At 44.6% G+C, this 15,916-nt stretch overlaps 1 pseudogene; it reads left to right on the top strand.

Annotated features, from left to right (window-relative positions):
- Positions 1-7,430: 7,430 nt before the first annotated feature.
- LOC138843612 (U6 spliceosomal RNA) lies at positions 7,431-7,565 on the top strand (annotated as a pseudogene).
- Positions 7,566-15,916: the final 8,351 nt, after the last annotated feature.

The following is a 15,916-nucleotide window of genomic DNA, read 5'->3' as shown; positions in this document are numbered from 1 at the left end:
TACTTGAAAGGCAGAGAAAGAAAAATCTTCCATATGCTGATTCACTCCCCCAAGTGCCCACAAAAGCCAGGGCTGGACTGTTATAAAGCTAAAACCACAGAATTCTATCTTGCGGCTCACCTGGTTACTCCTCCACCTGCAGTGCCAGGATCCCATATGGGTGCCGGGTTCTAGTCCTGGTTGCTTCTCTTCCAGTCCAGCTCTCTGCTGTGGCCCCGGAGGGCAGTGGAGGATGGCCCAAGTGCTTGGGCCCTGCACCCCATGGGAGACCAGGAGAAGCACCTGGCTCCTGGTTTCAGATCGGTGCAGCGCTGGCCATGGTGGCCATTTTGGGGGGTGAACCAATGGAGGCAAGACCTTTCTCTCTGTCTCTCTCTCACTGTCTATAACTCTACCTGTCAAATAAATAAATAAACAATAAAAAAGAACTCTATCTTGATCTCCACCATGGATGGCAGGGGCCCAAGCACATGAGCCACCGTGTGCTGCCTTCCTGCGTGCAACAGCAGGAGGCTTCGTTGGAAGTGAAGCACTGGAGCATTCAGGACTAGAACTGGTTCTCTGAGAGCAAGTAGTGGCGTTACAGAGCCACAACACCCATCCCTCCAATGAAACTTTCTAAAGCATAGTGTTCTATTTCTTCCTTTACACAGAGACAACCTTCACTCGCCTAAAGAACATTGAAGAAGGAAACACAAACAAGTATTGAAAACAAAAAAGAGCTGTTTAGGAGATGACCAAGTGCTTGGGCCCCTGACACCCATATGGAAGATCTCTGTCTCTCTCTCTTTCTCTCTCTAACTCTGCCTTTCAGATATACAAATAAATCTTTAAAAAATTAAAAATAAAGACTACTAACCACATCCTTCTCTACAAACTGACCCTCAGATTTTTTTTTATTGATTTGAAAGACAGAGTCACAGAGAGAGGTAGAGACAGAGAGAGAGGTCTTTCATTGCTGGTTCACTCCCCAGATGGCCACAACGGCCAGAGTTGCACTAATCCAAAGCCAGTAGCCAGGTGCTTCTTCCTGGTCTCCCACATGGGTACAGGGGCCCAAGGACTTGGGCCATCTCCTACTGCTTCCCAGGCACAAAAGCAGGGATGCTGGTTTGGAAGTGGGGCAGCTGGGACTGCAATCAGCATGCATTTGAGATGCCGGTGCTGCAGGCCGGGGCATTAACAAGCTGAACCATAGCACTGGCCCCTGACCCTCAGATTTTAACATGAAGTCTAAATTAAGAAATCTTTTGAAAGAAATGAGAAGATTTTTTTAAAAAAAGATTTGCTTTTATTTACTTGAAATCCAGAGCAAGAATGGAACAGGCAGAGGAAGGGTGGAGATATTTTCTATCCGCTGGTTCACTCCTCAAATGTCTGCAATGGCTGGGGCTGGGCCAGGCCACAGCCAGGAGCCAGGAACTCCATCCAGGTCTACCACATAGGTGTCAGGGCCCAAGTACTTAGACCATCCTCTACTACTTTCTTAGGTGCATTAGTAGGGAAATGCATCAGAAGCTGAGCAGCCAGGACTTGAGCCATAAAGCTGGCCCCAGAAATGATCAAATATTTTTAATGATTTATTTATTTATTTCAAAAACAGAGTTACAGAGAGAGAGAGAGAGAGATTTTCCATCTGCTGGTTCACTCCCTAAATGGCCACAATGACTGGATCTGGGCCAACTCGAAGCCAGGAGCCAGGCGCCTCATCTGGGTCTCCCATGTGGATGCAGAATCCCAAGGACTTGGGCCAGTCTACTGCTTTCCCAGCACATTAGCAGGGAGCTGGATAGGAAGTGGAGCAGCCAAGACGCAAACCACAAACTGGTGCCCATATAGGATGCCATCACCGCAAGCAGCAGCTTTATGGAATATACCATAACGCCAGCCTCGATGAAATATTTTCTAGATGTACCAGTATAAGATCACAAAATTCTAGTAAGATTGTTAAACAAAAGAGCGCTGTATTAGAGATTACATTTTATGAAGTCAACTCTTTGCAGTTCTTTTTAAGGTTGCAATGGGAGTCTTTGAAGCTCATGCTAGATCATGTGAAGGGTTTTTCAAAAGCTCAGGGAAAGCGCATATTAGGAGAAATCTAAATATGCATTTCAAACGTTATTTTTCACCAAAATAAACCCATCTTTTACCTTTTTTTACATCTTTTACATTTTTCTGCTTTTTAAAAGTTTCTTCATGTATAGACTTTGCCAGAATCTGGAGCAATTTTTCAGCTATACCATAGTAAGCTCTCTTTTTCTCTTCCCTGTGTGTGTGTCTCTGAAGTGAGACAGAGAGAGAAAGGGAAAGAGGGGAGAGAGAGACCTTTTACATCTACTGAATTTCCTGTTAGATAAAAGGAAATCAAGTCACAAAAAGGTAAAATAACTTGATCACACACAACTTGGAATGGGTTGAGTGCAAATTTAAAACCAGGCAGCCTGAATCTAGCCTATTCTTTTAATCACTATGTTACTTTTCTTCTATAAATACTACGTATTATCATTTTATAGTATAGTTGTGTCAATGTGATTGATTAATAAATGTCTTTAAATAATGGACTTTTTCCCAGGCCACCTTTGTGGTATGTTTTAAGTGCTTCACATACAGACAAGCAAGGCTCTGAATGAGATTCTGCAAAAACAGAAAAATTCTGGTAAGCATGGAAATGTAATAGGGGTGTTTACCCCAAGGCTATGTAGGCTGAAAAGTGTTGAACACAGCTAAGAAAATTTGTGTGGACTCTAACACTCATTTGCTTCCTTCATTTCTCTTTTCAAAGTTCCATCAAGAAACTTGGGCTCCACATTTTCATTGATTTCCTTTCCATTAGTTAACAGTGATGAGAATTGCATATGTCAGTGCCTCTCAAGCTTTAGCACCCACCAAAACACCCGGAGAGCTTGTTCAAAGAGGAAGATGGAGCCTACCACCAGAATTTCTGGCCCCGTAAGGTCTGGCGGAGGCCTACTTATGTACTATGTGCTTATTGTAGCTCCAAGTGATACTGATGCTATTGATTCAAGAACTATGCTTATGGGAAGCACTAGTGTAGGTCAGAGAAGGGTGTCTCATTTGGGTGGTGTGTTTTTAGATAAGCCATGGGTTTGCTTAAATAGACGTATGGGATCTAGGTACTGGGATTGATTTATCCTCTAACGATAGACTCTGGTTTAATGAAATGATCCCAATTCATCTCTAGTGTTCTACTGGGTACCGAATTATCCTTGTGATTCTGTATTCACTTGTTGGACTCCAGTTATAGCCAAAATAGTAATCCACTAATTGTTAGTGAACAACTAGTAGATGCTGCACTCTGTGCTGGATGCTAGGGATGCATTGTTAAGGAAAAGCAAACATAATCTGTACTCTCATGAAATTTACAGCAGACGACATTCAAATATCAATCTCAAATAAGCTAAACCTCAACTTTGATAAATGCTTCCTTAAGGTGAGATTGAAACCAAGATCCAAAAAGTGGAAAAATTTCACCAAAATATTTTATTTTAAATATGAATTAAACAGTAAATAAAAGGCCGGCGCCGCGGCTCACTAGGCTAATCCTCCGCCTAGCGGCGCCGGCACACCGGGTTCTAGTCCCGGTCGGGGCGCCGGATTCTGTCCCGGTTGCCCCTCTTCCAGGCCAGCCCTCTGCTGTGGCCCGGGAGTGCAGTGGAGGCTGGCCCAAGTGCTTGGGCCCTGCACCCCATGGGAGACCAGGAAAAGCACCTGGCTCCTGGCTCCTGCCATCGGATCAGCGCGGTGCGCCGGCCGCAACGCGCTGGCCGCAGCGGCCATTGGAGGGTGAACCAACGGCAAAGGAAGACCTTTCTCTCTGTCTCTCTCTCTCACTGTCCACTCTGCCTGTCAAAAAAAAAAAAAAAAAAAAAAAAAAAACAAAAAACAAAAAACAAAAAAACAGTAAATAAAAATAATTTTATCGGGCCAGCATTGTGGTACACTCAATGTGGGTATATTCAAACCACAGCTTGAATGCCTACATGACATATGGGCACCAGTTCCAGTCCCAGTTCCTCCATTTCTGATCCAGTTATCTGCTAATGCATGTGGGAAAGCAGTAGAGGCCCCTGCACCCACACAGGAGACCTGGAGGAAGCTTCTGACTCCTGGCTTTTATCTTGCCCAACCCCAGGCTGTTGTAGCCATTTGGGGAGTGAACCAGTAGAAGGAATATATAGGAATATATATATATATATGTATGTATATATATATTTCAAATAAATAAAGTAAAAGTAAAGACTTAAAATAATTTTAGCAAGGGGAGAAATGTTCGACTACAGTATCAACAGCCCAGGAAGTTCCTGTGGATTATTGAATGGACTAGAATGTTTGATATAGAAAACTATGAACCCTCTGATACTTCTGTGTTATGTGTGCCCAAATCAAATCACTCATAGTTTAAAACATCATTTGACACAAGCAAGATACTGATCAAGTTTTACTTATCACTTATCCATTTTGTTAGGAATAATATCCAGTTGGAGTTGGGGAAATGCCCACACGGTGTCTTTTGGTAGAGTTTACAAGTGCAGACGTACCTACTACATTCCTCCTCCACCGAGGAGCAAGGAAAAGAAAAAGAAAAAAACTTTTGACTCACTTAAGCAACCTGATGTCCTCCAGCTCTACACAAAGAAGATCTGAACACTTCCTCAAGAGCATAATCTCCTCTCTCCAAGACTCACAGAAGAAACTTAGGCACATTCTCCAGCGTAGGGTAATGAAATACAGTCCCTTACTTATATCTCCTTTCCTTTCTGTTCTTAGATAGAAATTTAAAACTTATATGAAAAGTTGAGTTCTGACAACTCCAGTGGCAGTCGGGTGGAAGAGGAAAAGGATGGCAGTGGCACACAATGACAGAGGGGAGGCTGCTCGCCCAGCCCATCAGGTGATCTCTCTGTGACTAAGCCTTCTAGGATTATTCATGGAGTCAAGTGAGAATGGCATTCAAGAAGGGCTCACATGACATTAGATGTATGAGGCTGATAAGGAAAGACCTTTGATAATGACATCATACACAGGTATAGTCACGTGGCCAGCTGGTTCCTCCTGGTATTTCTGAAAGTTGGGTGAACTGCTGCTTTGGCAGTCTCTATAGAACAAATGTAAAATATGTAAAAAATAAAATATCTTTGATCTGACACAGATGAATGCAACCCTGAGACCAGAAGGTAAAGCCAAAGTTTCTGTCTGGCCATACTGATCAGTTTCTGATGGCCACGTTCATGCGCTAAGACTCACCTACAACATACATATGGCAGATGAGAAGTTGGAGAAGATGAGAACTGTATAGCTGTGTCATTGGCACCATGATTTCGCTATTTCAGTAGCGAGCCTGACCTGGGAGGCCTCCCTGGAGTACTGAAAGACCTGACGCATGGCCTCACACCTTGACGCTAGACTCCCAGGTTGAAGCTCTAGAGGAAGGAAAACAGGGGATCCACTCAGCCTTAATTCTGTTATGTTATGAAGATGTTATGAAGCATCTCCAGAGAATGGTTGGACTGTTGCCTGACCCTATCAGCAGCATTAACTGGACAGAATTCTTATGATATCTGCATTTTCATGAAGGTCTTCCCCAGAGAGAATCTAAAGTAATGCAAAAGTGAATTCCCCATGGGTTCAGTGCTGTGGCTCACTAGGCTAATCCTCCGCCTGCAGCGCTGGCATCCCATATGGGCTCTGGGTTCTAGTCCACTTCTGCTCCAGCTCTCTGCTGTGGCCCAGGAGGGCAATGGAGGATGGCTCAAGTGCTTGGGCCCCTGAACCCACATGGGAGACCAGGAGGAAGCGCCTGGCTCCTGGCTTCATATTGGCACAGCTCCGGCCGTAGTGGCCATTTGGGGGGTGAACCAACAGAAGGAAGACCTTTCTTTCTGTCTCTCTCTCTGTGTCTGTAACTCTACCTGTCAAATAAATAAATAAATAATCTTTAAAAAAAAAAAAGTGAATTCCCCATAAGGAAGACCTTATGCAAATTAAAAGGGCCCAAGATCCTAGACCATCCATGGATGATTGACAACAGTGAATCAGAGCTAGAGGCCTACCTCTGCTGGATGATGAAGCACAGTATGGACCAGACTGGGAGCAAGTCTGGTAAGGAAACAGAAAAGGGAGCATTTCAAATAGATGAAAAATCATCAAAGGGCAAAGTGAGTGATTTCTTAGATGAGATTTTCAATAACATTGGCTCTAAAGAGGGCCTACCAGAGTATATGAATATAAGAAGAAATACTCAGATGACAACATTGAACCATTTCTGAAAAATTCCTCACAGTTCTTCCAGAGCTGTGTGGAGAGAGGCCGCTGGGTGATTGGGATGGAGAGTGAGGGCAAAGGCTGAATTCCTACTACAGCAGGCATCTCCCCTCAGATGGAGGTCCCACCTGTGTCCACTCCCACAAGCACAGTGTCCCCCATAGGTAACACAAATGGAGAAGAGGGGGGACCCTCCTCTGTCTACCTGGAAAGGCTAAAAACACTCTGGCAGAGGTGTGGCTTGGACCATACAAAGACATGCTCCACAGCAAACTCCCTCAGCTCCGGGAGTCACAGGAGAGAAAGAGAAGGTGGATGGGTGAGGTGGGACAGAGATCTCTAAGGACCCCAGCCAGCCTTATTGGATTAAGGCTTCACTCTTTTGACCTTATTTAGCTTCAATCACCTCCTTAAAGGCCCTATCTCCAAATTGCATCATGTTACGGGGTAGGATTTTGATATACCAGTTTGGTGAATGAATTTCAGAGCACCAGCATATTTTCAAATCAGCCTGGCCTTTCACCCACCCAACAGCCCTCAATTTGTGCCCCTTTTAACACTGGTGGAAGTAGGTGAAGAAGTAAGAACTAGAAGATGAGATTGATGGGAGGAAGAAGTTAACTCTGGACTTGATAGAGTTTATGGCCTTCAAATTCTGTCATCACCACTCTCCTTCTCCTCTCCCATCCTAGGTCTAAAAATAATCACCTGAGGACGTGTCATCACAGTCACCATTTAGGACGCACCAGACTATCTAAAAGTGAGTAATTGGTGAAATAAAGCAGTGTCCTCCAAGAGTGAAATGTCTCCAAATGTAAACAAGCTTCCCTCTTTTCTCCACTTTGGAGCTTAGCAGGATTAATCAACTGTTGGGCATCCATGTTGAATATGGTATTTGAGGTCTTTGACACTTTCATCTGAATGTCCTTGGTTTTATCAAGGCATTGTAGCCTGTACAATAAGCAGTGAAAGTGATATTGTCCCATGTAACACTCTCCATAGTCTCTGGGGGAAAAGACTCAATTTTGTAAGCTGGTAATGTTTTGCTCACAATGCTTCCCAAAGCATAGTAGAAGATGTCCAGAACACAAAAGAAATACACAGAGGTGGAATGGGTGTTTGGTGCAGTAGTTAAGATACCTCTTGGAGTGCTTGCTTCGGCAGCACATATACTAAAATTGGAACGATACAGAGAAGATTAGGAAAAAAAAAAAAGATACCTCTTGGGATGTCAGCATGGGTTCCAGTATGGCTCAGCTGGCTTTTTTTTTTTTTTTTTTTTTTTTTTTTTTAGACTTATTTATTTGAAAGGTAGAGCCAGAGAGAGAAAGTCTTCCATTCACTAGTTCACTTCCCAAATGGCCGCAATGGCTGGAGCTGCGCCGATCTGAAGCCAGGAGCCAGGAGCTTCTTCTGGGTCTCCCATGTGGGTGCAGGGGTCCAAGGGATTGGGTCATCTTCTACTGCTTTCCCAAGCCATAGCACAGAGCTAGATTGTAAGTGGAGCAGCTGGGACTCGAACTGGCACCCATATGGGATGCCAGCACTGCAGGCAGTGGCTTTACCTGCTATGTCACAGCACCAGCCCCTCTGTCAGCTTCTGATTCCAGCTTCCAGCCAATGAGCACCGTGTTCCCTGTCACTCATATGGGAGACATGGATTGAGTTTTATGCCCCTGGCTTCAGCCTGGTCCAGCCACAGCAGTTGTGGGTATTTGCGGGGAATGAATCAGTGGAGATAAGAGCTCTTTTTTTTTTTTTTTGTCACTGTCTCTGTCTCTGTTTCTCTGCCTTTCCAATAAGCAATAAAATAACATTTTTTTTAGAAAAAGAAATACATAGGAGTGAAGGATGAAGAAAGGGAGCAGTCAGAGGAGAAGTCCGGGGCCACAGGGCGATTCCTGTAGGTGGAAATAGCCCCACCAGTAAGTCTTTAGTGGCTCACTGCAGTCTTTGCAGGGCCCATAGGACCTCTACAGTCTGGCTCAGAGCTTCCTCTAGGTCTCATCCCCTCCTTACCCCTTACATTCAGTGCTCTGGTGATACAGACCACTTCAGTGTACACACACACACACACACACACACACAGAGTCTTCCATCTGCTGATTCACTCCCCAGATGGCTTCAACGCTGGGCCAAAGTCAGGAACCTGAAACTCCATCTGGGTCTCCCACCTGGGTGGCAGGGGCCCAAGTACTTGAGGGACATCTGCTGCTGCTTCCCCAGGTGCATTAGCAGGGAGCGGAATCAGAAGTGCAGCAGCTCGAATTCAAACAGCCACTCAGATGGGATGCCAGTATCACAGGCGGTCGCTCCACCCACGGCGCCACAATGCTCCTGCCAATGATCGTTTTCATTTTCTCATTTTCTTTGCTCTGATATTTCAGCACAAGCACCATCACCTCTAGGAAGCCTCTTTTTGTTACAGAGGCTAAGTACCTCTTTACTAACTATTTATATCACCCGTTTCCAATCTCTTCTCTTTCTCGTAGAGCTCAGTTGTCCCCGAAGCATCTGGAACACAGCAGGTACTTATAAACTGCATGGTGAACTGCAATGCAACTTCAACGTCGCATTCCCAGTGAGTCTGATACCTGCCCACAGCTGTTAGAATTTCTTCTAGTTAAGCTTGTATTGGGAAAAACTTGTTTTGAAGGTAGTGGTGAATTTTCTGCGTACGATGCTATTGCTTACTAGTTTAGTGCACAAAGATGCCTGCTGGCTTGACTGTCCACTTGCTTGCTAGAAGTAAAGTGAGAGAAACACTTGTGAAAAAGAGCAGTTAGAGAGCAGTCGAAAGGGCCCAGCACTTTTACCCCAGGAACAGGCTAAACACTGATTCATCTATTCATTCATTAGATTGCAAGGCCGTGGGGCTAGGTACAGGGAGAGAGACACAGCCCCTGCTCTCCTAGGACTAACACTCTTGTAAGTATTCGCAGCTGATCCTGTGCACCTTCAGTGTTCTGGAAGACAGTGAAAGGCAGTGATTTGTCTTTATGTGGAGGCTGAGTGTGAGGGAGGATGAATGTCTGGTTAGCAAATGAGTTCAATCATCAACCTATATTGGCTTTAATCTCCTTTATTATTCTCTTTTTAAAATTAATTTGCAATAACTCTCAATGTGTTCCTGAGAACAATACATTAGTTTTTATTTACTATGCTATATTTTATAAGGAAAATATTTCCCATAGTAAATTTTGAGGATTTAGACATTTGCAACATCTCCCTGTAATTATTGTGCACAGACTAGTACATTTTTTTTTTTTTTGAAAGGCAGAGTGGACAGTGAGAGAGAGAGAGAGGAAGGTCTTCCTTTTGCCGTTGGTTCACCCTCCAATGGCTGCCGCGGCTGGTGCGCTGCAGCCGGCGCACCGCGCTGATCCGATGGCGGGAGCCAGGTGCTTCCCCTGGTCTCCCATGGGGTGCAGGGCCCAAGGTCTTGGGCCATCCTCCACTGCACTCCCTGGCCACAGCAGAGAGCTGGCCTGGAAGAGGGGCAACCGGGACAGAATCTGGCGCCCCGACCGGGACTAGAACCCGGTGTGCCGGCACCGCAAGGCGGAGGATTAGCCTAGTGAGTCGCGGCGCCGGCCACATTTTTAATATCTTAAGCTGTTCCTGGGGGAGGCTTAGACAAGCAGGAGAGATTTTGTGAGGAAAATTGCAGATTTAGCAAACTTCCATTTTCAGCATGAATAACATTTCCTGTTTTGTCCAAAAAGGTCAGATTTCTAACAAGACTTAGAAATGTAAATATTGGCTCCTACACAGGGGAGCCTTGTCTCCCCCTTACCGAAGGTGTGTTCAGGGGTAAAATCTAAGGCACATTTTCTGTTAAGAACCAATTTATTTTTTTTTTCCTTTTATTTCTTTCTTTCTTTCTTTCTTTTTTTTTTTTTTTTTGGACAGGCAGAGTGGACAGTGAGAGAGAGAGAGAGACAGAGAGAAAGGTCTTTCTTCCTTTGCCGTTGGTTCACCCTCCAATGGCTGCTGCGGCCAGCGAGCTGCGGCCGGCGCACCGCGCTGATCCGAAGCCAGGAGCCAGGTGCTTCTCCTGGTCTCCCATGGGGTGCAGGGCCCAAGCACTTGGGCCATCCTCCACTGCACTCCCTGGCCACAGCAGAGAGCTGGCCTGGAAGAGGGGCAACCGGGACAGAATCTGGCGCCCCGACCGGCACTAGAACCCTGTGTGCCAGCGCCGCAAGGCAGAGGACTAGCCTATTGAGCCGCGGCGCTGACCCCTTTTCTTTTTTAACAGAGAGAAGTGAGGAGAGAGACAGAGAGAGAAAATTTTTTATTCACTGGTTCACTCCCCAAATGGTTGCAACAGCCAGAGATGGGCCAAACTGAAGCCAGGAGGCAGAAGCTTCTTCCTGGTCTCTCATGTGGGTATAGGGGCGCAAGCACTTAGGCCATCCCCCGCTGGTTTCCCAGGTGCATCAGCAAGGAGCTGGATCAGAAGAGGAGCAGCCAGGACTTGAACCAGCGCTCAAATGGGATGCTGGCACTGCAGGCAGAGGCTTAACCTACTACTCTACAGCACCAGCAGTAAGAAGCACATTCTTGACTCTAGAGAATAGAAAATGTCCTCCAACCTAACTGTTCAGTAGACCCTGGTCTCCGGAGAGCTCCTGTTGCAGCTGGGAGGAATAGGCTGGTGGTCAGCCATGGCTGGGGGTAGTATGAGTGTAGGGAAGGCCCCTGTACCAAACCTCTAGGTCTTTCCTCTTTCTGCAGCAGTTCCGCATGACAAGGGCAGGCCAGTCTTCACCTCCAGTGGCATTTCTCACATTAAACAGAACATTTATGAGTTTAGCAGTGTTTAAATAAAGTGTGGATAAGAATACAGCTTCTTACTCTGCGCCCCCCCCCCCAAAAGTCATTTGGCTTACTCTATCATAGGAGCCTAAAGAAAATACTTTGTTTTGAATGATTTTATGCATGTAATTTGTGACTTTATAGCAAATGGAATATTGAGTTTGGTGTGAATTTGGAAAATCCTAAGTAAATTGTGGAAGTTTGGTGTCTTTCCTTTGACAAATGCAATTTGTATACAATGGGCATTTTTCAGAATGTGTCACATTTTGTGTTTGAGAACTGGCATGTTTTCTTCAAGAATAAGAAAGGATATGGTGCTGTGGTGTAGAGGGTAAAGCCTCTACCTGCCTCCAATATGGGCACCAGTTCAAGTCCTGGCTGCTCCACTTCCAATCCAGCTCTCTGCTATGGCCTAGGAAAGTAGTAGATGACCTTGGGCCCCTGCACCCACGTGAGAGACCTGAAAGAAGCTCCTGGCTCCTGGCTCCAGATTGGCTCAACTCCAGCCATTACAGCCATCTGGGAAGTGAACCAGTGGATGGAAGATCTCTCTCTCTCTCTCTCTCTCTCTCTCTCTCTCCTTCTGCCTCTCAGCAACTCTTTCAAATAAATAAATAAATCTTTAAAAAAAAAAAAGGACTGCACTGACTTTGGTAAATTCTATTCTGTAGCTGAATCATTCACAGAGCTTTTTGCTCTAGAATATACTTGAATAGTATTGAGTACATTCTCACATGCTCTCCTGGCTTAAAAAAATTTCTCTATCAATAGTCAGAATCTGAAGGCTAGGCAGATCCCAAAAATAATTCAAATGGTAAATCTGGCTTCTTTTCTTTCTTTCTTCTTTTTTTTAAATGAAGTTTTATTTATTTGCTTGAGAGGCAAAGTTACAGACAGAGAGAGGGAGAAACAGACAGAGGGGTCTTCCATTTGCTGGTTCACTCTCCAAATGGCTGCAATGGCTAGAGCTGGGCCAATTCAAAGCCAGGAGCCAGGAGCTTCTTCCAGGTCTTTCTCATCTTCTATTGCTTTCCCAGGCCATAAGCAGAGAGCTGGATCTGAAGAGGGGCAGCTGGGGCACAAACCAGCACCCATATGGGATGCCAGCACCACAGGCAGTGGGTTAACCTACTATGCCACAGCACCAGTCCCCCTTTTGAAAAATTTAAAAACTTCATAAAACAAAATTTTATTCCTACAGCTATGTGGAATCAGCTTCATGCCTTTTCATGAAGCCTAAAGTGTATCAATCCCCATATTTACTCTGAAAATGTGTCAACAATTTTGGAAGGGTATTTGCTATTAATGAAGTGATCTCTTTTAAATCGTCTTTGAGTTTACATGAAAATCAGCTGTTTTGACTGACAAACTCATTCTTGTCAGTCTAAGAACAAATCGATTCAAATAAATATCCATTTTGACTGACGATTTTTCATTTAGTTGCCTCATTTCTTATAACATTTGACTAAATGACTTCTTGTTTTGGTATTTAATAGTCACAACTAAAGAAGTTTATTAATGAAGCCAACATTGTTTAAATACTCTGTTAAGTATCAGTACTTTTCTAGGTGCCATGGAGTCACAGCTGATCAGTCAGGGAAGTGGTCAATTTGAGTAACAATTTCACAATATTTCAGAGGCTTATTCAGCCAGCATATCATGACTAATTTTCCTATTTTTGTCCTGGTACAGACAGAACAACTAATCTTTACCGAGGTGACAGCCTCCATCTCCAATACTAGGTTGTTCTATTTCTGAAGAGATGTTGATTTGTGTTAAAGGGAATTAACAAGTTCAAAGGGTGCCCTGTTGTTAGTCAACTGAGCAGGTACAATGTAGGCTAGCAGGCAAAATCCAGGAGCAGTAATTATAATTAAGAATTGAAGAAATATTTATTGAGCACTGAGCATAATAGCAGGTGTGAAAGAAGGGAAACAGTCTGTAACTTCAGCATTGATTTTAGTAAGGAAAGTTAAAATAAGGTACCAGTGGATTGAAATCACAGGGCCATGGTATACCAGAAAAGACATTTGAATCAGTGGTATGACTTTTTTTAAAGGTTTATTTATTTTTTATTTGAGAGGCAGAGTTACAGACAGAGAGAGGTAGAGACAGAGAAAGGTCTTCTATCCGCTGGTTCACTCCCAAATGACCACAATGGCTGGAGCTAGGTTGATCTGAAGCCAGGAGCCAGGAGCTGTCTCCAGGTCTCCCGCACAGGTGCCGGGACTCAAGGACTTGGGCCATCTTCTGCTTTCCCAGGCCATCGCAGAGAGCTGGATCAGAAGAGGAGCAACTGAGACTTGGACTGGTGGCCATATGGAATTCTGGAGTGACAGGTGGCAGCTTTATTCGATATACCACAGTGCTGGCCCCAGTGGTATGACTTTTAACAATATGATTTTGATCCCTTATGTATAAAATTTACATAACATTGAATAATTAATACCAAATTTATCTTGTTGTAAATTTTCACTTGCCAAATAATAATAGCAGGTTTACATTGTGGTAAGGTTTCAAAGTACACATGAATGAATTTTGTATGCAGTAGACACCTACAAACACTATCATAGATACTACATAAACATATATAGGTATCATAAATAAATGTAGATTATTTGTATTCATATATGTTATGTGTGTATACAACATTATGTATGTATTTAAAGGGAAACAATTTAATGGGATTTCAGACAGAAAGTATCTGACTCATGGTTAGGGAGATGCAGCAAGTGTTCATGGAAGAGGTCTGAAATGAAATCAGGCTCAGAAAATTAGATTTCCCAAGAGGAAGATGCAGGACGCAGGAAAGTGACGATGCTTGCAACTGGACAGAAAGCACTTGCAAGGAGGAAGTTTGGGAAGTGACTCCAGAAGGGCCTTTGCTCAGGCTTTGGATTCTCAGAAACTGAGTTGATGGAGAGAGCTGGGGACATCAGTTATTTCATGTCTCGGCATCTTGTTGAAAAGTGGCCAAGCTGGAGTGGCAGTAAACATGGAACACCGAAGTGTGGAAGGCAGAATATTGGTCTCCCAAAGATGTTTACATCCTGATCTCCAGAACCCGTGACTGTAACACCTTCCATGGGAAAAGGCACTTCATAGATGCGATGCATTTTTGCGTCTTTTTTTAAAGATTGACTTATTTATTTGAAAATCAGAGTTACAGTGAGAGAGGGAGAGATGGAGAGATCTTCCATCTGCTGGTTCGCTCCCCAGATGGTGATGACGGCTGGGACTGGGCCAGGCCTAAGCCAGGAGTCAGGAGCTTCTTCTGACTCTCCCGTGTGTGTAGCAGAGGCCCAAGCACTGGGGCCATCTTCTGCTACTTTCCCAGGCCATTAGCTGGGACCCGAATTGGAAGTGGAGCAGCCAGTTCATGAACTGGTGCCCACATGAGAGGCCAGTGTTGCAGGTGGTGGTTTTACCCACTGTGCCACATCACTAGCTCTTAATTTTTAAATCTTGAGAAAGGACAATTACCCTGGATTATTTTTGTTGGTACACTCCAATCACAAATGACCTGATTAAAGTGGAAGATGGATGCAGGAGTGTCAGAGCTAGAGAGAGGCTGTGGACGCTGACTCCTGGTTTTGAGGGTAGAAGACAGGATCGTGAGGTGAGGATGTGGGCCACCTCTTGAAGCTGGGAAAAGCTAGGGAACAGTGCCTGCTGATGCTTTGGCTTCAGCCCAGTAAGAGCCATTTTAGAATTCTGACCTTTGTGGGGCCGGCACTGTGGTGCAGCAGGTTAACGCCCTGGCCTGAAGCGCCGGCATCCTATATGGGCACCGGTTCTAGTTCCGGCTGCCCCATGTCTGATCCAGTTCTCTGCTACGGCCTGGGAAAGCAGTAGAAGATGGCCCAAGTCTTTGGGCCCCTGCACCCAAGTGGGAGACTCAGAAGAAGCACCTGGCTCCTGGCTTTGGATTGGTGCAGCTCTGGCCATTGCGGTCATTTGGGGAGTGAACCATCGGATAGAAGACCTTTCTCTCCCTCTCTCTCTCTGCCTCTCCTCTCTCTGTGTAACTCTGACTTTCAAATAAATAAATAAATCTTAAAAAAAAAAAAAAAGAATTGTGACCTTTGGTAATAATTGGATGATAATTTTCTGTTGTGTTAAACTGATGAGTTTGTGGTAATTCACTAATGGGAGTGAAGAGGAACAAAACAGAAAGCTGGGAAGCTTCGAGAACATTGATGCAAGAATTATGCGAATAAGCAGAGCTTGAGAGGGGGAAGGGCTGGGTTCCAATAGGAAATTTATGGTGCAAGTAGATATTTGAATATTTTTTTCTTTAATTTTTACATTCTTTCACTTTGTCTCTAACACAAACACACAGATTCATTTTCTTTTTCTTTTTTTTAACTTTGTTTTTTTTAAAAAAGATTCATTTATTTATTTGAAAGACAGAGTTATGGAGAGAGAGAAAATGAGATCTTCCATCTGCTGGTTAACTCCCCAAATGGCCACAATGGCTAGAGCTGGGCTGATCCAAAGCCCAGAGCCAGGAGATTCTTTGGGGTCCCCCATGTGACTGTGTTACTGGGGCCATCTTCCACTGGTTCCCCAGGCACATTAGCAGGGAGCTGGATCTCCTTTCTTTCTTTCAAAGGCAGAACTACAGAAAGAGAGAAAGAGAGAGAGAGAGAAAGAAAGATTAATTTTCCATCTGCTGGTTCACTCCCCTCCCCAGATGGCCACAACGGGCAGGGCCAGGCCAAAGCTAGGAGCCTAGAACACCGTCCAGATCTCCCTCATGGGTGGCAGAGGTCCAAGCACTCAGGTCATCTTCTGGTGCTTTCCCAGGTAC

The sequence above is a fragment of the Oryctolagus cuniculus genome, chromosome 8 (genome assembly GCF_964237555.1).
Source record: "Oryctolagus cuniculus chromosome 8, mOryCun1.1, whole genome shotgun sequence".
NCBI lineage: Eukaryota > Metazoa > Chordata > Mammalia > Lagomorpha > Leporidae > Oryctolagus > Oryctolagus cuniculus.
Note: the sequence above shows the minus strand (reverse complement) of the source record. Positions and strands in the feature narration are given on the sequence as shown.